The sequence below is a fragment of the Gobio gobio genome, assembly GCF_949357685.1.
Source record: "Gobio gobio genome assembly, chromosome: 15".
Classification (NCBI taxonomy): domain Eukaryota; kingdom Metazoa; phylum Chordata; class Actinopteri; order Cypriniformes; family Gobionidae; genus Gobio; species Gobio gobio.
The window spans coordinates 15,465,972-15,489,137 of record NC_137108.1 but is presented as its reverse complement, the minus strand read 5'-3'; the positions used below and the strand labels follow the sequence as shown (position 1 = coordinate 15,489,137).

General features: G+C 37.2%; 1 protein-coding gene across 2 annotated transcripts in view; it reads right to left on the bottom strand.

Moving 5' to 3' along the window:
- cobl (cordon-bleu WH2 repeat protein) overlaps positions 1–23,166 on the bottom strand; it is a 126,943-nt gene that overhangs the window by 87,739 nt on the left and 16,038 nt on the right. The gene's annotated exons all lie outside the window — the stretch shown is intronic.

Here is a 23,166-nt window from a genome sequence, read left to right as displayed (position 1 = left end):
AATAAAACTTCTGTCATCATTTACTCATCCTCATGTTGTCCCAAACCTGTAAGACTTATACACTGTAGTTTATATAGATTTTAGGGTGCAGGAGAGAAAGCAAATGGGTGACCTTAAAGCATGCAAATGAAGTATCCAGGTAAAGCGACCCGCCCCAGACTCTAGAACAGAAGTCTCCAAACTCTGTCCTCGAAGGCTGCTGTCCTGCAGAGTTTAGCTCCAACCCCAATTAAACACACCTGAACCAGCTAATCAGTGTCTTACTAGGACCGTGTAAGCATAGATATAAATAATAAAGGCTAGATGTCTTACGGCAAAGTCTCTAACGTCATCACCGGCGACCATCTTGTCACAGGCAAGCTTTCTGGCGGGCTCTGTGGTACCTGATGTAAGGTGAGTGATCTGCACGAACACAAATAATCTTATCTCGCTGAAATCTTCACGGATTTACAAATGGTTTGGTTTCTTACAAACGTTATTAATGTGGCTATAATTCTGGATGATTGAACAAATTATCAATCATTATTCATAAGTATACAGTGTCATAACTACATCTCTGATGTTTATAACAAACCAAACACTTTGAAAATCGGTAGAAAATTGAGCAAGTTATGGTTATTTAAAAAGTACATGCACCATTAAAACACAATGTTACGAGTGAGCGAGCTGACTGTGACAAGATGGCCGCCAGGTGCGGACGTCGACCTCCATTGGCCAGCAGCTGGGACGAGACATCTATCCTTTATTATGTATATCTATGCGTGTAAGACCTTGATTAGCTGGTTCAGGTGTGTTTATTTGCGGTTGGAGCTAAACTCTGCAGGACAGCGGCCCTCCAGGACCGAGTTTGGAGACCCCTGCTCTAGAGTATCACCAGTCCTAATCCAATCAGCATAACTATTCAAAATGGTACAGGGGTTTCAGGAGCCATTAAAGACAAAAAGTGAGATTCTCAGTAATCTGGCTCATTTGATTTACAATAAAGAGAACAGGAACTGGCAGAAATATTGCTGGAAACTTTGCTTAAAGGAGAACTCCGGTGAATTTTTAAGTTAATCTTGATCGTTATACCTTTGTGAGTACTGTCTATAGAAAAAAAAACGAACCGGATTGGTGCTTGCAACACGGAGCTGTTACAGTTAATGCCCAGAGCTCCCACTCAGCTATGGGGGCAATGGGCATATACATAAAGAGTGTCTTTGTGCCTCTTAACAGACACAAAATGCAATTAAAATGTCTGTCCAACATGAACAGGGCCCTTACATGACAACGAGATGCGTTTAGCAACTTATCGATTGTTTAAACTCACCGAAATAGTGTTTTAGACGGCAAGCTGTAGTCTCGCGCTTAAGTCCTGTGGGAACTCAGTTGTAGACGGTAAAATGTAAATAGCCCAGGGGGGAGGAGCGTCGTGTGTGTGAAATGTGATGATCGGCTCACATGTGAAGAAGAAATGGTTCATAACGCTCCTCCCCCCTGGATATGCCCCCATAGCTGCCGTGTTAGCTGAGTGGGAGCTCTGGGCATTAACTGTAACAGCTCCGTGTTGCAAGCACCAATCCGGTTCGTTTTTTTTTCTATAGACAGTACTCACAAAGGTATAACGATCAAGATTAACTTAAAAATTCACCGGAGTTCTCCTTTAACAGAATAATTAATCTGATGTTACCATCTTTACCTTAAATGCTAAATACAATGTACTTCCCTTAGTTAAAAAAAAAAAAAATAATAATTTGTAATCCCACCCAAAGTAAATAACTAATATTTATTTACAACGGAAATGAATCAATCAAAAACGTACTTTAGCTGGACAATAACTTTTTTCTAGAGCCAAAAAAGTTCATATTATCACTGTAAAGCAGCATTGAAACCATCTATATTGTGAAAAGCGTTATATAAATGAAGGTGACTTGACTTGACTGAAGATACGCGTCAAAGTCAGGCAAAGATCTGACCTTTATCGTGATAATTATCGATATTGACTGATATGAAAAATTTTAGAGTGGTAATTTTTTGGTCATATCGCCCAGCCCTATGTTATGTCATATTGCAGTAATAAAACATACTAGGCCTATCTTTTTCAAACCTGATTCAAGATTGCTTTGACTGATTAGACTGAAATCCTCCTTTCCATCAAAACACAATATAAACAAAACTCTGCTGACATTACATAATGAAGTAGAGAACAAGACAGGCAATATAAAAAAAAACACTATATCTAAAAGAAATCTATAAATGTATACAGACTAGTTGTTCTAACAATTCACCACCGATTACATTTTTTGTTTTAAATTGTATGTAATTCCATAACATAAATATTTGTTACATTCCATAGTCACTCAAAAACTACTCAGTAATAAACAAGTTATTAAAAATGACAATTAGGGATTTAAAAAAAAGGGAAAAAAAGAATAAACTGAATGGAACATTTTAAGTCATAATACTCATATGTGTAACATATGTATAGGTTCTTCTCCAAATGACAACACTTTCATCCCAGATGGGCGTTGTTTTGTAAAGGGGTTATTATTTTCATAGTAAGATATTTATAAAAAGAGGCCAAAGAAGCCTTTGACCTATCTGATGATTTACACACTAGTTTTTCAAGATGAAATAAAGACTTATTTATAAACATTAAAATAAAGATTACATACATTTACATACAAAAACAAATGAGTCACTGGTACGTTAACAGGTTCACAACATATTCAGTACTGTAAAAACCAGTTGACATATGAGAATGTAATGTATTGAACCGAACTAACCAACAATTATTTGCTTTATGACACTGCTTAGCAACTAAGCAACACAATTCACTGTGATTTTCTTAACATTATTATCAATCATAATGTAAGCACAGACAGTAACACAACTATAGGATATAGAACAAAAATCTCTGTCATGACCTTAAAGGGGGAAAATGGTAAACCATTAACACACTTTGAAGTAAAAGAATTCATACTTCACTCATACTTCATAAACTAGGCCTCAAACTTCATACCACAAAACCTCTCTCACTTTCAATGCCACAAATATACTGAAAACTGATAAGCGCTCTTTTCATTTCAAGCTTGTTCTCTTTCCGCAGTGCAAATATTAGCAGTAGATAAAACCATCCTCCTACTGTCAAAGCAGCCGTGAGAGTCTGTCTGTATTCCAAATCCAGGAAGCACACAGGAGACGAGCTACTGGAACATGGAGCTTCTACGGACCTGGAAGACACTTCTAGGCAGCTGAGAGGTGCAAAGCATGTGAGAATGCCAAAAAGCTTGGACCTCGACTCCTCGAGCACATCCAGTTAATAATTTATAAAGACTTGTGCCAAAATGCCAGCTTATCAACAGGCTGTTGTGTCATTCACTGATTATGCAACAAACTGCCCTCTGCACCGGAACTGTCAATGAAATGACCAACTACTCCAAAACAGACCAATTGATTGTTAAAACACAATTATCTCAATGACACACAACAAAAATTATATTATAATGTATTATATTTATTTAACAGAACTCGGGATGCACCTATATGAAAAATGTGCCCAGTGAATGAGGATAAAAGTCTAAATTAAACCATTTCTCTTTGGAGTTGGGTTAAACCGTTATATTCATATAGATTACTTTATCAACGCCTTTATGAATTTTGTGAAACTTGAAAATAGATTAGATAGACAGACAGACAGACAGACAGACAGACAGACAGACAGACAGACAGATAGATAGATAGATAGATAGATAGATAGATAGATAGATAGATAGATAGATAGATAGATAGATAGATAGATAGATAGATAGATAGATAGATAGATAGATAGATAGATAGATAGATAGATAGATAGATAGATAGATAGATAGATAGATAGATAGATAGATAGATAGATAGATAGAACACGTATTCGTACCATACTGTTTCAGGGCTTTCAATTCGGTCCACATGTGTACCGAACGGTTTCCGAACAGTTAACAGTAGGCTTGTTTTAAGCGTGGAACACACTCAATCCGAGTTCCCACACAAACATATTAAGTATTCAGTCCATTTTATCACGAAATTCAAACGATAAATGCTGTTTTGACGCTTTTTAAAGGGCGTATTGCAGGTAAAAAAAAATTCCAAATATATAACATTGTATGAAAATACCATATGAAAAGGTAATGCAGGATTTAAAATGTTTTAAAAGGACATAAGAGCACAAATTTAGTAGATAAAGTGGCCGTTTCGTTGGCCGCTTGTAAAAAACGATTTTTTTTTTCAACATCGGGTCATATTACGTCACGAGAGGGAGTCGATTGCCAAGCTCTGCGTTGGCTCAGTGCAGAATAGGTTGGTATTCAGTACGAGTCTGTGTATTTTCTGTAGTTTTTCTATTCCAATTTATCATGGTCATGGTAAATTATTGTGTCCAGCCTGTCAGGTCATCAAGTCCACAGGTTTCCTAAAAAAAAAAAAAAAGTTAGGAATTCTGCATGGTGGCGTTTTGTGCAGGTGAAGAGACGGGACTTCTCTTCTGCATCTGCCTCGAAACACGCGATGGTGTGTGTAGTGCTTTAGACCGGACTATTATCATCCCGATGGAGTCAAACATTGTTATACTCATGTAAGGCCTGCGTGGCGTGAGCGTGGCGTTTTCTATGTCTTTACACACCAGAAGCCTGTCTGACGCGGCGCTGCTGCTGCTAGGTGACGTACAGGGAGGGCTATACTTCATGTTAAACATAAATATATATATATACACTGATACAGCAAAGACAACGTCGGCAGTATTGACGGCAAAATAGGCTGCCGAATATTTCGTTCTGTATTGACAGATGCAATATTTGATTTTTTTTTTTTCTTAATTACAATTATATCTGCATTTATGTCAAAACCTAGAGACTCCAAACATCAAAATGTCATTTATTAATATGTACAAACAGCTTTTCCTATACTATTTTGCCTGGAAACGCTTCCAACACGCGTGTCGTGAAAAAAATGCATCGGTTCTATTTCTAGCATACGCTTTCGGCGCGGAGACGCACGGAGCCGCGCGTCACACAGGCAGTGTGTAGCTTGCCTAAAGGATGATATTTAATGAATAAACATCCACATGCGATGCTTCTTTGCCGTAGTGTTTACATTGATGAATACAAAGTATGTACATTAACACAAATGAATATGAATTTGTCTCCTCTAATCGTTGTTCTGTCTAATCCTGGTCTGTCCCTAATTGTGTGTCATAATTGTATGGCTTTGGTCTGCCATATGAGTATTAATAAACATTTATAATTTCCTCAGCGTCCGAACTGTCATTGCGATCCATTGTTTTCCTATCGCTGAAATTCACCGCACTCTCTCTCGTTACGTCACGTCCGGTTTTGGCATTTTTAGATGCGGAAGTAAAATTCTCACAAAAACGACTCCAAAAGCCTTAATAGCGTATTTATAAGTATATTTTATAGAAAATCTAGTTCCTACATTATTTTTCTATACATTGACTCACTGGAGTCTCTAACCTGCAATATGCCCTTTAAAGGTGTCATGAACTGGCTTTTTATGACGTTTGCGTGGTTTTTACATTCAGAAACATCATAATGAATAAGTAATAGCCTATTTTCTACCTTGGTTTTTAAGGCTCTCTGAAGAAACGGTCGGTTTTGATGGGCGTGCCGCACTGAAGACTTGGAAGTAAACGACCACTGCTAGGATTGGATAAGAATTGCATATTTAATGAGCTTCAGCTACTCTCAGTACATGTGGGGATTGTTTTGAAAGCGACCACTTCGCTCACAGGACTCGCAAAATATCTTTATCAAACAAACACAAAGATTCATCTCTCATCCACCCGCGATTGATTGGAATGTTGTCGCCCGATCAGTGAATATAACTGCGAACCATACACACATACACACACACACGTGCGCAAAAAAAGGAATGTTATTTCACTATTTAAGATAACCCGTCAGCAGGCTGAAAAACACATAGCCCCGGGGACGTTGGGCTTTTAAAAAAGTAAAGTCCGAGCCCAGGCCCATAACGCTACAAGTCCGAGTATGATCACGAATGAAGCAATAACTTCAAATAGAGGATTCCCCAGCCTGTGACCGCGTGCTAAGGTATGTAATCAATAGATTTCAAACGATCTGTAACAATGCAATACTAACACATATAAAAAAACATGTTTTACTCACATAAGTGTGTGTTCCCCCGTTCCTGTTGGATCCAATATAGAAGGCATAGCATTGTGTTCTGTTTTAATCTCAATATGTCTGCAAATCCAATCTTGACCTGTATCTTGTTTACAATCGATTCCGTGGTGAAATGAAGCGGACAAACACGCAATGTCTTACGGACGTGAGCTGGAACCGTCATGTTTATTGCTCGGTAGCACGACCCGTTTAGCTCCACGAATCGGTGGGCGGGCTTGAGGCGGTGCTCTGCATCCTATTAGGTAAGTGGTCGACATATTCTGAGATTTATCGTTTTCTGGGCCTGGTGTCAATAAAAGCTTTTCTTTGACTAACAAGGAAGTTTTCAGCTCTGAAACTTACAGGATATTCTTATATCACAATGAATTTTAATATATCAAAGGCTCAAGGGAATGTTTCTCAATTCATCACCCCTTTAATGTGACGTGACTGATCAGTGATCACAGTTCAAGTGAACGCGATCGATCATCTTTTCCTAAAGAATAAACATGAATGAACATCTGAAGGTATGTTGAGGATACATTACAACTTACTGTCACGTATCATATGTGGTTTAATCGCTCAATCAGTGTTTCAACGGCGAAAAGACCTCAATATTACTGCTTGTAAACTAATCAATGTCATGTAGCATCACATTTACCTCAGGCAGTCATTCAGTGTCCACAGAATTATATTCACTACAGAAATCAACTCTTTCACTAAATATATGACCTATATTAGCCTATTCAGTATATTCTACTAAACCTGTTAGTGATATCTTGATTGTATGTTTAAATAAACATGTCATGAAAATGACAGACACTGTGTATAAATGATTATATTTCAACAACGAATTGGAGAAAAAAACTATTTTTTTTATAATAAGATTTAGAAGTTATTGCAAAAATTGCCTTATGTGAAGTTTACATGTTGCGTACTATGTTATTTGAGTGTTCATTATTATACCTAAAAATTAATAGTGACTGAATTTAGGCTAATAGTTTGGGCTCTGTCGTTAACCTTTAATATTAATGTGCAAGTAAGGTCTCCCTATTTAGTTTACAGCAATATCTTCAATCAACTTTTATTTATAATTTAATTAATTTAAGGACAGACACTTTTTTTCCCAGTAAACCACTGTTTAATAAAAATAAATAAAAAGCAATTTTGTAAAACTGCTGTACCGAACCATGACTTCAAAACCGATACGTACCGAACCGTCAGTTTTGTGTACCATTACACCCCTAATAGATAGATAGATAGATAGATAGATAGATAGATAGATAGATAGATAGATAGATAGATAGATAGATAGATAGATAGATAGATAGATAGATAGATAGATAGATAGATAGATAGATAGATAGATAGATAGATAGATAGATAGATAGATAGATAGATAGATAGATAGATAGATAGATAGATAGATAGATAGATAGATCTATCAAACTTTTATGGGGTATTGTTTGTAGAATTTTGAGGAAAATAATGAATTTAATCCATTTTGGAATTAGGCTGTAACATAACAAAATGTGAAAAAAGGGAAGAGCTGTAAATATTTTCCAGATGCACTGTAGATAAGATAAGATACAATAAGATATTAAAGGGTGATTGGTCCCTTTAAGGCATTCAAATTCTTCTTCAAAATATGCTCAGTAGTTATGCTCAAGAAAGGCAGACTTGTAGCAAAACTTTGGCTCTTAGTGGGATAGTGCTCTTATGTGCTTATATGTTTGTTATGTAGGATGTGTGTACTAAGTGTGGAAGAACACACCTCCGGTGCTGACAGGAACAGGAGGTTTTGAAAGTGTGGTTTTGTACTGAGCTCAGTGGCTGCTCAGATCACACACCTTGTCCAACAAAGAGCCCTTTAGGCATGAGCCAGCTTCCCTGGGAGAGCAGGAAATCTCAGCTTCTCAGCTGGCAGCTCCAAACACACAGCCTTCACTGCGACTGGGTTACTAATGGATTGACTTTGTCCTTTAGAGATGACTTAGCTTTCACTGCATTGACTGATACAGACTTGTTCCCTCTATAACTTGCTACTCCAACTACTTCTGCAGTAATAGTATTTATATTGTGCACAATATGCACATTTCCTTTATGCATTAGTGTTGTTACGATACTGGAATCTGTAACTTGTAATTGTGCGTCTCAATTTGTCGTCAGAGAGAAGAGAGAGTGAGAATGCACAACTGGTATCTGTGTATTGATACTGCAGAAAATGAGTATTGGAATCATTTCAAATATTTCAGTGATGATATGTAGTGAAATATTGATCATTTTGACAACACCAGTATGCATGGAATACCTAGATGACCAACAACCAACAATTTGCCAAAAATGCAAAGTATACAGTGAACACAATGGTGGGCACAAGGAGTTAAACAGATTGCAGTTGATCTATGACCTACGGTTCGGCACCAAATATTCTTTTGCATCTCCTGCATCTTCTTTTGCATCTCCTTGTGCTTGAACAGGCATATACACACGGCAGTCTTGGCAGTCGACATGTATACTCTTCAACACAGTCAGTTATGTCTTAAGTGAGCGTAAGCAGCTGAGAAAGAAATGCATGAGCCAACATCTGTCATCAAAATAATTTGGTTCAATTCCCTCCCAGAAGTGTCTAAAATGATTGTGTTCCCAAATACAAGGCCACCGAATGCAAGAAAACATGACAGCATTTATTACGTTTCATCGGCACACTCTGAGACGCAAGTCATTTTTGATGTATGAAAAAAGAGCCACAGTGGCTTGCAGCAACTTCCATTTTTATTACAGAAATGTTGTGGCAATTCCCAGGAAGTGACAATTTTGCATTCGCAAATGATTTATGCAATATTTCAAGTTAAGTTAAATTTGCAGCTTTGAATGGAAACAGGTATTGTTTTGGTGGTTGTTATGTTCATGTTTTCTGCAATTGCTAAGAAGCTTTTCTTAGTTTTTGTTATTTTGTTTCACTTATAAATACAGACTGCTGCGCCTAGATCCAGGCTTCCTGTTTATTCATCCCTGCTGCAACCACCACTCAGTAAAAAAATAACATTATAGTGTTATTTTTCATTTAGGTCTAATTATTAAGCTACATTTCTGTACCTGAATACTACAGTACTGTAAGACTCTTCATTTGTAATTTTGTTATATTGTATTGATCTATGTCTATTCTTGTAATTAGTACTTGTATTTGTTTATAATACATAATGCAATGCGCACAGAACATTGCATTAATCACGTTGTCTGCATTCACTCAAACTGATTTACTGAAATCAAAACAGTGATGGTAATAGATGAGCACCAGCCAATGAGATTGTCGTTTGCGTATTAGTTATGCCCATTACGGAAGAAACCAGCATATCTTCTGCTTGTTTTTAAAAGATGAATAATTCCAAATTATATCCAACTATTTTGACAGGAAAATACAACAAAGAATATGGTTTACATGTGGCGCGTCGATTCTGTGTGGTATTTAAGACTCTCTCTGTCTGTGTGTCTCTCTCTTTGCGTGTGTGTATGTGTGTGAGAAGCACAGCTAGCGCTCTCAGCAATGTGACGGCGAGTTGTGTGCCTTTACACTAGAGTTTACGGTACGTCAAATACAGGGACGCTGCACACCCGTTGAGCTAAACTTAAATAGACAGATTGCCTGATGGAGAGCAAAACTGTTTCTCTGAGTGTTCAGCAAATGAAAATATATCTATGCTAAACTTATTCTTAGCCTCTAACACACACTGGCGAGTAAAATCTAAGCATTTATTAGCCAATGGCTAATGATATATTATTTAGTGGCCCAGAGTGAAGATTTACTAGCAAATGCGAGTGATCTGCTGGCATTGTAGATGGTTGGATTAGCTAGTGAACAAAAGTGTGAGGAAAAGCTCTTGTGAACACTTACTAGACCGACACTAACTTTTGACATCAATGTTATTTTTATTTATAGTCTTTTGTAAATGAAAGAGCTGTATTGTCAATCATTGTTATTTTTTTAAGATGCAGTGATTAGCTGACATCATTGCATATGAAATAAGTATTACATGTGGAACCCTCTCGAATACGTTTACTATTTTTTTTAACTATTACAGCGCTTAAGAAAAACGAATCGTGAAAAGTGTTGATTATAGCATTATACACTATTCCAAGGCCAACCCCTGAAAAACAACCCCCATACCATAATCCCCCCTCCTCCAAACTTTACAATTGGCACAATGCAGTCAGGAAAGGTTCTCCTGGCAACCGCCAAACCCAGCCTCGTCCATCTGATTGCCAGACAGAGAAGTGTGAAGCAGTTTTACGTGGCCTACCACTTCATGGCTGAGTTGCTGTTGTTCCCAGTTGCTTCCACTTTGTTATAATATGACTTGAACAGTTGACCATGGAATATTTAGTAGTGAGGAAATTTCACGAATGGACTTATTGCAAAGGTGGCAACCTATCACGTTACCACGCTTGAATTCACTGAGCTCCTGAGAGCGACCGATTATTTCACAAATGTTTGTAAGCAGTCTGCATGCCTAGGTGCTTGATTTTATACACCTGTGGCCATGGAAGTAATTGGAACACCTGAATTCAGTGATTTGGAGGGATGTTCCAATACTTTTGGCAATATAGTGTATTTAGATCTATTCTTATCACATGAAAGGTTGCAGTGATGAGCATTGAGCAGATGACAGACAGTCTGTTGTAAGGCTGTTTAACGATTAATCGCGACTAATCGCATCCAAAATAAAAGTTTGTATTTACATAATATATCTGTGTGTGCTGTATATAATTATTATGTATATTTGAATACACACACATACATGTATATATTTAAGAAATAGTTGCATGTATATACTGTATATACATTTATATTATATATAAATATTTTATTTATTTCAAAAAATTTTCTTAAATATACACATGCATGTGTGTGTATTTATACAGTATATAATAATTATACACAGCACACACAGATATATTATGTAAATACAAACTTTTATTTTGGTTGCGATTAATCGTTATACAACCCTAGTCTGTTGATCGCGTGAATGCAGTGATCTCATCATTGCAAAGCGATTTCTGCACAATCATGAATGCTTTGTAACAGTTACAGTGTTACAGTGTCATTGATTACATAACAGGAGTTTTGGCAAGTGTTTGATTGACAGCTTCAGCAACTGTAAAGGGAGCGTTCTTTGGTCGTTTTAGTTTTAATCTTTCTGAAAATTCTCCGTAGAATTGTGTCTTTAAGTGAACAAAGGACTAAGTTTTTATTGATGTGGTGTGGAACTTTTTGTTTAGCCACACTATTATGTAAATAAAGTTGCACATTCCACATCCTGTGGCACATTCCGTATACCGGTTATCATACCGTGAAAATCTCATACCGCTACAACCGAGATTACACAACACATTCAGAAATCAAAGGTGGAATGTTTGGCAGTTGAGATCATGCCTAATCAGCTGTGCGTGTTAAAGGAATAGCCCTTCACTAACCTGCCAATTTCAACACACTGTTGGATCAACAGCCCGATTAACGGATCCGTTAGAATGAATGGCTACATGACCCAAATCAGGACCTAAACAAACTCCCACCTCCCCACCCACCCACCCATGCTGTCCATTAGACTCTCTCTGCTCCAGTTAACACAATCAACTGCAGGGAAAACAATGTACAGTTTCCACTAGCAAATTAATCCAAAATTAGAGCTGCAACAAATTATTAAATTTAAATTAAGAAAAAATGTAATTTGTAATAAGTATTTTGACATTCAGGTATGAATGTAGGTTATGCTATACGTTTGTGCAAAAAAAGTTAAATGTAAAAGGTTTTGTAAATTCTGAAACAAAAATTCTGGAAAAAAATAGGTCTAAAAATTGTAACATGATTTACTGTAGTTTCTTTTTTTCTGTTAATGTAAGGACTTCTTGCATTTATAACTCATTACAATTACTGTTCTCAAATCAAATATTTACTCTTTACTTGCATTACATACAGGATTTCAATTAATAATAATAATAATAATGTTCTAGATGCGAAAAAAACATTATTAATAAATCTGATAACATGCCAGATGAGATGGACTCGGTAAATGCAATGATGTATTCGCTGCTTGTTTATTTTTCTGACAATGTTTGCATATTCCATCGAATATTCCAGGTTGTTTTATTCTCTTCAATCTTTAGCCTACATCAAACACGTTAACCTTGTAAAACTGTAGTTTAAAACAAATGCTTATATTTATTATTTATGCTTATATTTATGGGGAGTTGATAGACTCACCTGTCATTTATTTATGTTCTCCATTTGAAAACATTAGATTTTGTACATTTATTTTGCCTGTTGTTAATATGCTGTTGTTATAAATAAAAAGATGCAAGAGCACTTTTATTCAGGCAGTTTAAAAAGTTATGCTTATTTTTACATGCTATATTCATTACCAGTTTACTTAAAGATTTGATTTAAAAAAGACTTTAGTAACAGTGCACTATTTATTTTATTGCACTCTTTCAGACTTGATGTAGAAGTGTGTTTTGTTTTGTAAAGAGGAAGTGAAACTGCAAACTGCATTTTTTAAGTGTTAAATAAAACAGTTTGTTCAGTTCAGTGCTGTTGTTATAATTGTCAAAAATAGAAATAAAACAATAAATAAATATTGGTTCTAAATGGTTATCGGGCACATAAACATGCAAATAATTGGTATTGGTTATAAAAAAAATCAATAACGGTCAATCTTCATAAACATTTTAGCAAAATAAAACGTTTTTTATGCATTGGGTTATTTTTTAAAACATTTAAATGCACCCAAGCATTGAGCATCTCATAATAGTGCTTTCATGGCACATGGCATGGATGGCTAAATAAAGCATTCAATTTATCAACTGTTACTCAAAAGAGAAGGACGTGTTCTGATGCCATTTCTGTCCACTCAAGAGTGCTGATAACATTAGAAAACAGGAAAACCACAAAACATTATTTATAGACTTCTAAGTATCCAAAAAAATTGGTAAAACACAGGCAGTAGGGGGGGTTATGTCATGCAGACTGTAGGCTCCTGAGAGTTTAATGAGTTTCAGCACAGATTGGCACAGGACTGCATATCATTCCAGAAACATGAATACATCAAATTATCAATGTAATTAAATTAGTTAAAACATCAAATCATACCTGCAAACAAATTATCATTGGTTTGCAGGTTTGGTTTGATATTTTAACCAAGTTAACCAAAGTTGTAGTAGTTTATCACTTGGGCTGCGAGATTTAACTGTCAGAGTCAGTTGATAGTGCAGTTTATGTTTTCAAATAATCCCAGTGAATTTTGAGTACATTATTGAGTATTTGTTTAAATTGTTTTAGGCTATATCCAAAAATATGTATCTAATATTGGTGCAGGTACTGATCACTGAAATTATTAGTGCGAACAGAGAAACTTATTGTTGCATTACACCTGTACAAATCCATTAAAAAAGATATAAACTTTTTGACAAATTTTTGGACCAGTTTCAGGATAAATTCTGATAAGCAAGCTAAAACAAAAAATAAGTTATGCAAATTGAAACCAAAACTGACCTTTTTCCTCAAATGAGATTTCACAGAACTCTCCTGTTCTGGGTGTTCGCTTATGTGTTAATCTTGACTTTTCACACTAAGCACAGATACCCCTAAATCATATTAGTCCATATAAGTAAGAAAAAGTGTTCATCAAAACAGATTCAGAATAATTATTTAAACAGACTGAAGTTATAATAAAACAGTAGATTACATTATTCAGAAAAATATATCTGATAAAATGTCTATGGATGAATTAGTGTTAAATAAATGGATGTATGTGTAAGTGGGACATGAGATCTGACCTGAGCACATGCTCTAGTGAACTGAACAGCACACCAAACAATAGCACCTTTATTAGGCCACATTAATCCTGCTGTTGTTTGGGCTTTTCTGTTTTAGCTCAGAGCAAACAATGGGATTCAACCTGAAGGATCCAGAGTGTTTGCTGTTCTCTTTTGCTATTTGCTGTTCAGGATAGGCCATTGTGAGTTTGGATCTATTTAAGTCAGTATTTCCAGAGAGATCAGTGACTAAACATGTTGACCATTGCCTTTTAAAAGGTAAGCAAAATAAATGGCATTCATTTAGCTTGAATGGTGCAAGATACATAACACAAATGAGTTAAGATCCTTAATCAATATACCTATATTTGTTGCCCTTTCAAAGTACGCTTCAAGTCATTTCTATCAGTATGAGCAACAAAAGTTCTAGAAATGACTGAACAGTTTTGTCAGATTTAAATCTCTCACAGTCATGTTCCATATCACATCACCTATCCCTTGAGTTTTGGTGTGCATTGCTCCATTGAGGAAACGAGTTCCCTCACCCTCAGCAGATCAGCGGGGTGTAACAACAGGCACATGCCTCTGGGGAGCCATGGTGTTCACATAGCAACCTATTTTTATACCCAGAGGAGAGAGAGAGAGAGAGAGAGAGAGAGAGAGAGAGAGAGAGAGAGAGAGAGAGAGAGAGAGAGAGAGAGAGAGAGAGAGAGAGAGAGAGACCATACCCAAGCAGCTGCAAATTTATGATTGAAGCCTCACGCGAAGAGTGAATGACCCAGACGATTGGTGAATCTGGAGGGACATTCAACTCCTTACCAGCGTTTGTTTGCCGTTGCTAAGCATGAAGTCTGCTGGCACTGCATCTGCCCTTGATCTCTGGTTACAGTGCCATTTCACTGGCAGAAAGCCCCACCCTTTTACAGCTGAGGTTAAAGCTTCCCAGTCTTTTGAGGAGCTATAAACAGCTCACTGAAATGCTACCGTACTGACGACACTAACACTTGTAAAAGCTGTCCTGTTTTTGCCTGATCTGTTGTGACTGTATGGTCCACCACATAAACATTAAAGAAGACATGAATGAAAATCTCACCCTATTTTTTTTATTAATCTTATTGTGAACGATTCATATAGGTTTCTTTTTTGACCTCATCATTTTGGGGAAAGACATAAAAAAACTGCTTGTAAACAATATGTCACGTAATGTCACATTTATTTGTCATTCAATGTCCATAACTCAATAGTTGGCTGGGGGGGATTCAAGATCGTGGGAGAAACCATTTTCAGCCTGTATTTACAGTACTCAAGTCACAAACTACTCAAAAATAAGGGTTCTGAAAGAGCACGGGTATGGGGCGATACCTAAAATGGAACAGACACTTGCGCCCCTTAACACGGCATCGTCCCTAAGTCCCCAACATTACCCACCAGGCCATGCAGAACAACTTCGGACTTGGTGGGTAAAGCTTATTTATACGGCAGCCCTTGCCGTCGACCAGCTTCTCATATACCCCTTTTCCACCAGTATGAACCGGGTGCAAGTTCAGAGCTAGTGCTAGTGCCGGTTCGGAGTTGGTTGGACTGATGAGCCTTCTAAGAACCGGTTTGCCTTTCCACTGGCTAGAGAGCCACCACAGAGCCTTACGTCACTGTATACGTCTCGTTTTTCTCAGCAACGGTAGCGAGGAATTGGAAAACACAAACACACCAGACTTGTTCAAAATGCATCGGCGCTGTGCAGACCGATCACCGTATGACATCAAAGTACCGCAAGAGCGATTAAAAAGCATAAGGATTCGTATGCTTTCGCTGTACTTTGATGTCATACGGTGATCGGTCTGCGCAGTGCCGATGCATCTCGAACAAGCCTTGTGTACCGTGTGCAACACCTCTCGCAGTTCAAAATGCTTACGCTACGTCTGACGACATTGCACACCAGTTACGCTCGTCAGACGTAGCGTAAGCATTTTAAACTGCGAGAGGCACTACACTTTTTCCGTAAGTTTAATACAGAAGCCGATCGGCCGGAAGCTAGATAATTTACTTTATAAAGTTTTAAATATGGATATTTTTCTTACACAAACACATCAATTCGCTTCAGAAGGCATTTATTAACCCCCGGAGCCGTGTGGACCAGTTATATGATGGACAGATCGACTTTTATGGACTTCAAATACGATGTAACAGTTCACTGCCATTATAAAGCTTGGATTAGCCAGGACTATTTTAATATAACTGCGATTTTATTCGTCTGAAAGGAGAATGTCATATACACCTAGGATGACTTGAGGGTGAGTAAATCATGGGCACATTTTTAGGGATGTAGCGTTTCAGTCGGAGCCGGTTGAAAAACGATGCAAATGTGTGACGATTCAAGTCGGTTGAGATGTTAAATGAATCGCGATACACGTTTTAAACAGCCACACTTTATAGGCACGATAGCAACGAGCAAGTTGTAGCTAGCGTGACCGACTGTGCATGCTCACTGGCGCGAACAAGAGTGAAGTAAGCAAATATTTTCAGTTCATTCATATGGAAGTTCAAACAGAAGCATGGCGACGGCAAGCGTGTAGTTTACGTTGACTCATTCAATTCGGAGGTGTGGCGGCATTATGTCTTTCCGAAGACTAATAATCACCACAGTAAGAGGATCCAGTCACCTCCATCTGCATGTAAAAGATAATAGGCCAAAACACACTGACCGGCAGATTTGCAGCCCTACTCACGATGTTGAGGGGAGATTGATCGCGCTGGTCTTTCTTCATCAAGAGAAAGATCAGCACGTTAATGTATTCCACAGAAATCTGTGCTGTTACAGAACCAGTTGTTGTATTTAATTATCTAATCTCTTTCTCGAAATGTGTACATGAATTTTCTTTTCAATAATTTGTTGATTATTATGGCATATTTATCTAAATGTGTTCTGTTTATCTAACTCTTGCAAGTGTAATAATGAATAAAATTATAATTAAAATCTTGCCCTTATAAACAATGTGAAACCCCTGTCACTGTTGTACTTTAATTTTACCTTAGTCTTTTTATTTCTGCTCTTCCTCAGTCCAGGATGAGGGTGAAGAAGCTGAAACAACCTCCTCCCATGAAGATCTCTTTGAAGGGACTTTTTAAGGATTTGTTTTAAAATTATAATTGAGTTATTATTTGATATAAAATATATATTTAAATTTTACAAAGAAATATGCAGAATTTTGTCTGAGAAATAAAAGGACACTTTTTAAAAGGTCTTAAATCTAATTTTGTTAAAAAAAATCATGAGAAAATCGTATGTTTGTGAGTTGCATATGCAGTGATATCGTTTAGGCTGAGGGCAAAGTGAAGTTTCATTACTTTTTTATTTTTAGGCTATAACTGTACATTACAGTTGTAGCCTCCTAGCACTGATTTTGAATGTTTGACTGAATTGTTTGCTTTATTTCATGTATAGCTTATTATACCTTTTACTTATACTTTTGTATTATTGAACATACATAAACTTGCATTTAACAAAAAGAGACTGGGTTGTGTTTCATGTCATTTAATGTTATCACAGTGATAATCATATTGTCTGAACCAGATATTAATATACAGATTTTCTCCTCATTGTTGTCACTACTAGAGCAAGCTCCTGATTGGTTTACGCGGTGCGAATATCCGAAAAGTTCAGATTTTTCAACTTGAGCGATTTGCGCGAATCACGCGTTCAAAACGCTCAATTCGCGTCAGTCGCGCGAATCGCGCCGCCTCAATCGAGCGAATCGTGCCATTTGCACCGCAGAATGCCATTTCGCATCTCTTTATTGACTAAACATGTAAATCACTTGCGCGAATCGCGTCAATCGCGTCCGGTGTGAACGCCACATTAAACCTACCTAAACATCTTAAAGCACTGTTCACAAGGTTACATGTTTCAAAAACAATGAAAACAATAACTTTGTGCAATTTGGGTTAGGGTTAGGGATATATTTAAGGGCATGTAAATGTGACATTTATCATGGATTCATGTGAAGGTTGTTTTAAGTTTACTTAAATTAAAAGTTGTTATATATTTTAAAAGCCTAATAAATGTTAAAATTAGCTTTCAATTTGTGCTGAAAGGCTATAATTAATGGCTAAAATTGAGGGGGGAAAATATCATAGTAGCAGTATTGGTGTCAGTGATGCCTTCTTTCATAAAAACATGGCATTAAACAAATATTTAAAATATAAGTTACTGTCTTTATGTTGTTTCTACATTCATTTGTAGATGCGAAAAATCGTAAATTTTAATAATGTAAAAATGTACAATTAATTAGTTCATTTTTGTTTAATCTAAAGACAGCACTATATAAAAACGATATATTCTGGAACAATATCTTCTTTTGTGTTCTACAGATGACATGAGGATGAGTAAACTAACAGAATTTTAATTTCACCCCTTAACTTAATCAGTTAGTGTAGCACTAGTGCTGTGTCACATTGAGGCATGCTGCTTATTCAGGCAAATTGAGTCCGTTCTTCCTTTTTCTCCTTGCCATATCTTTCACAGACTTTGAAATAAAAGTGCCAAAATGATCACAAACTTAAAAAAAAAAAAAAAATCATAATAATATCAGTATTTTCCACTGAAGAAAACTGTTGTGGTAACAGGGTATTCCACAACATAACATAACAGGGCTCTCCTCACGCCCTCAGTCTACTCCACAATGCCATTCTTTCGCAATCCTAACACCCACAGATGGAAAGAGAGAGCAGGCACTTTTTAAGTTCCATGGCTGCTGGAACAAACACAGTCCGTTCTCCAGGGAGACAGAAAACTCTGGCCCTGTGGTATAAACACACACTGGGGTTCTGGGGCCAATTACTCTCTCTCTCTAGAGAGAAGAAAAGGGTGATGGAAAGAAGGAGAGTGAGAGAATAGATGGGGAAAGGCTGCTATTCTGTCTTAAAATGCAAAAACATAAGAGGAATTGGATTGGAGCTGAATTAATCATTTATTTAACACTGGCATCTCAAGATCATGATAAACAGTCAATGGTGAATTCTTATATAAGGAAAAAAGAAAGAAAAGTCAAATCTTCCAGCCTGAGGTGACTCAAAGTCATATGCATCTTTAAGGAAGCTGCATGTAATTGTATCATGCCAAAGTCACTGATACTTTTAAGTAGTTGAGCTACAATTAAGCTAATAAAAAATATTAGCGATAAAGTTTCTTCCCTGTAGTTTACTATTAGTTTACAAACTAATAGTTAACTACAGGGAAGAAACTTTATTGCTAATATTTTTTATTGATACAAGGCACTCAGCTTATTACAGCATACTGATAATACAGAGCTGTATTTACTGTATTTAAAAGCAAGATTGAATCGTAAACTACGATGATTGACAGAAAGTGTGCCATAAGGGTCCTGAAAAGTGAAGCCAAAGTGTCTCGATTCCCCCTAGGTGGCTGGATGCAGTATAGGTCATAAACCCTGCCCTCTCCATGAAATGTAATGGGACATAGACAAACAAAAAAATCTAATTATACTTCAAATAATTTTTTCCCCAAAGATGGTTTCTATAATTTTAGGCAGTTTTTAATCATGCTGATGTTAGTTCAAGTGTTCTTTAAATAAGTTTGGTTTTAGTTAGTTATTTGATGCTATAAAAATGGGGGTGTGATGTTATGATTGACAGCTGAGATTGACAGCTTCTCTGAGCGAAGTAGTCACTGAGGCACTAACGGACATTTTTGGGAACTTCGGGAGACGATTTAAGCTTTAACATTAATTTCTACATTTCCATAATTGTTTATTTCACAAAAAGTTGTTGATTTGGCGGGAGTGTGGACGGGACCTTGATATCGTGGGTCCACTTTGCACTCACTACTGCACAGACTCCGGCTCCAAGATGACAGCGCCATATTTGGACACTGGCGGCTTTACTTACTACAATGGAAGATAGTGAAGGCCATCTTTTTTTACAGTCTATGATTGACAATGATAGTACCAATGGACAAAACAAAACAGGACAAATTGGTGCTCTGTTACAGAAATTTATACGGAAAACCGTGAAATTGTACTGGTATTAATTGGTACCAACTACTGAAATGTTGGTACCGTGACAACTCCACTGGATACTTTCTTTGGCAGTGAAGTAAAATCATGTACAGTATATGTTTATTATAAAATGTTTTCATGTACATATTTTTTACAGTGCAGTTGCATTACAATAGTAATACATTACGGTCTTGGGGACGATATAATAATAATAATATAAAAGGTCCACCCCCCATAGTCTCACAAAATCCTGTGGGAAACACTGACAGTAGAGTAAGGCCTTCTGAGCAGATGGTCTTGTGCAAAATGAATGGGTCGATTCCCGAGCTGTCTTTTCTGGCTCTGTCTTAAACTAGCTCCTAATCCAATGCCTGAAAGGATTTAGCCAGAGCTTCACTCACTCTCCCACTGTCTGCTATACGTCACAGGATGATCCGTCCACCTATGCTCTAATTAGGGTCTGAGAATTAGAGGTGTAGTTGCCTCACAATGTCTGCAGCACATCGCTAAGAATAATGTAGTCTGACTATCAACCCAAGTTAAAACTCCTGGCTTGAGGTTCTTCCCCCATCCTGTACCCCTCTCTCCACTCCTATTGCATCCTATCCCTCCTCATACTATCGTGTCAAATAAAGGCAAAATGCTCAAAAACACAATGTCATAAAATAAATATTGCATGAGGTTCAATAGCCATTTCACTATCAATGGCTATATAAATGTTGATGTGCCTTTATGACTTTCATCTTTACAATATTTTTGTAAAGCAATTAGGAATAAAAACTGTGGCCCCATGTGGTTCAGTTTAATGCACAATTCTGAAACCAGTGTTAATTTACCCACCGGTTTTAAAACTGAATGTGTTCAGCTATCTGACTTGTCTATGAGTTTAGGAAATGTATGCATGATTTAATTTCGTCATCAGTACACTACGCTGATGTCGACACACACCATCCGCATGCACATATGCAAGTGATTTGAGCATGGAACGAGGAAAATTAAGTATACCTGAGCCTTAATTACGGATGCCACAATGGAGTTAGATGCTTATATTAGTTATAGTTTTCAGCCTAGATCTACTAGGCCTGATCATGAGTTACACAAGAGTAGATGTCTGACACCTAATGTCTTATTCACCCTCCAAGAGATTACAATTGTGTAATGAGTTTGTAACTAGACATTCCTCTTTTTCACACCAATTCCTCTTTTTCACACCGAGTTGGACAGATCTATAAAGATAGTCATTATTATGCAGAGACTAGGGATGTTCGAGACTAGTCGATTAAATGATACTGCTGTGCTAGTCGTCTAGTAAATAGACACGCAGGTGGTTGCCGTGGTAATGAAAAACAATGTCTTATCGTTAACTTTTATTTGAGGAAATCTGTTTAAATAGGCTATTTGTTTTGAACTTATTGGTCCTGCACTGCCTATTGATTCAGTTGAATTGAAAAATGATGTCTATAATGTCTAACGTTGCTTAAGTGAATGCTAAAGTTTAATTTACAATTATCATAATTCAAGGCAAGCAGGTGCAGATGTCGGGGAAAGCAGGTGTCTGGGAAAACTGCAGAAAACCAGCATTTGCTCAGGCTGAGTTCGGGAGAAAAAAGCCCCAATGGGATTAGAGGATGGGTGGAGAGGGCAAGAAATAATAATTAGTCTGTTCCAAACACCCTGAGCCACTGACTGATTTAGCAATAGGTCTCAGATATTTAACAGATCTTTAATTACTGCTCTTCTAATATACAGCCCTGTTAAAACCTTTTGCCCTACTAAATTTACTTTATTTGTCATGTACTGTAAATGTGTTACATGGAAGTAGTTTTTCTGTAGTAGTTTCTATAGTTACAGGATCAATAACAGTAAAGTTGAACAATGATATTTAATGGGTTAATTCCATTCAAAAGCAAACATAACTATGCCCTATTCACTCAGGAGGGCAGAACACTTGAGTGAGTAAACTTAAGGGTGCAGTGCATGCCATCTGAAATTAGCCCAATGTTACTGAACCTTGATCCTATGAGGATTTATGGAGTAATATGACTTTGAGACTAGTCTTGGAGGACGGACCAACTTTCTTGTAGAGGTGTTGCTCTGTGGCCTCCACTATAATGGCTGTTGAACTGAGTTCTGAACAGTTTGTCATAAAACACTGCCTGACAGCAGATTCCAAAAATAGTCATGGCATAACAAGCTAAAACGCAAGGACCATCAGCCCAGCCCAAAGAAGACGTAGGCGCTACAATATCTCATTCCCATCAGGGTTAAATAAGTTAGCCCAACTTCAGTGAGTAAGGATCACTTGCAATACCCAACTAAAAATATCCAGGTTGTCCACTGTGATCTTACATTGCCTCCAGTCTACTGCAAAAGTGAAGGATTCAGTGTGGAAAGTTCACATGAACAAACATGAAGATCATCACACCTGAGGATGCACTAACAAACCACATGGACACGCTTGTGCCAAGAGCTGGTATATTTGATGAGCTAATATTAAGAGACTGTGTGCTGCTGCAAGATATGCAAATCTTGTCTCTCATCTTTCTGCCTATGAGACAGTGGGCCCTATCTTGCACCCAGCGCAATTGACTTTGTACACCGACGCATGTGTCATTCCTATTTTGCACCCGCGCAAAGCGCGCTTTTCCCTCCACAGAAGCACGTCGCTAAACTAGTGAATGAACTTGCGCTACCTGGGCGGTTCAGCGCAAAAAAGGAGGCGTGTTCCGGCGCAAACAATCCCTGGTGCTATTTTCCTGTTCCATTAAACAATTGCGCCACTGACCAGAAAAAACCTAGTCTAAAGTCAGTGGCGCGTTGCGCGTTGTTCATTATGCTATTTTAAGGGCGCATGCTTGACCATAATGTATAGCGTGCACAACGCGCATACACTTTGCTCATGTAATCTACACAGATGCAACAGTTATTTTTGCAAATCATAAATTGTTACACTAAAAAATATTAACACATGAGATGACGGAAATCATTGTGGTGTGCCACGAAGATGTGAAAAAATAGGCATAAATCTAGCTTACAAATTATTCAGGCTAATTGTAGTCTAAGAATTAAGGAGACCTGTTTGCCCAATAGTGGCAACTTCTGGCAAGACATATATGTATATAAGAACATCTAACAAATTGGTTTGTCCGTCAAGAACCAGGAAAAAAAATCGGTGAGGGTGG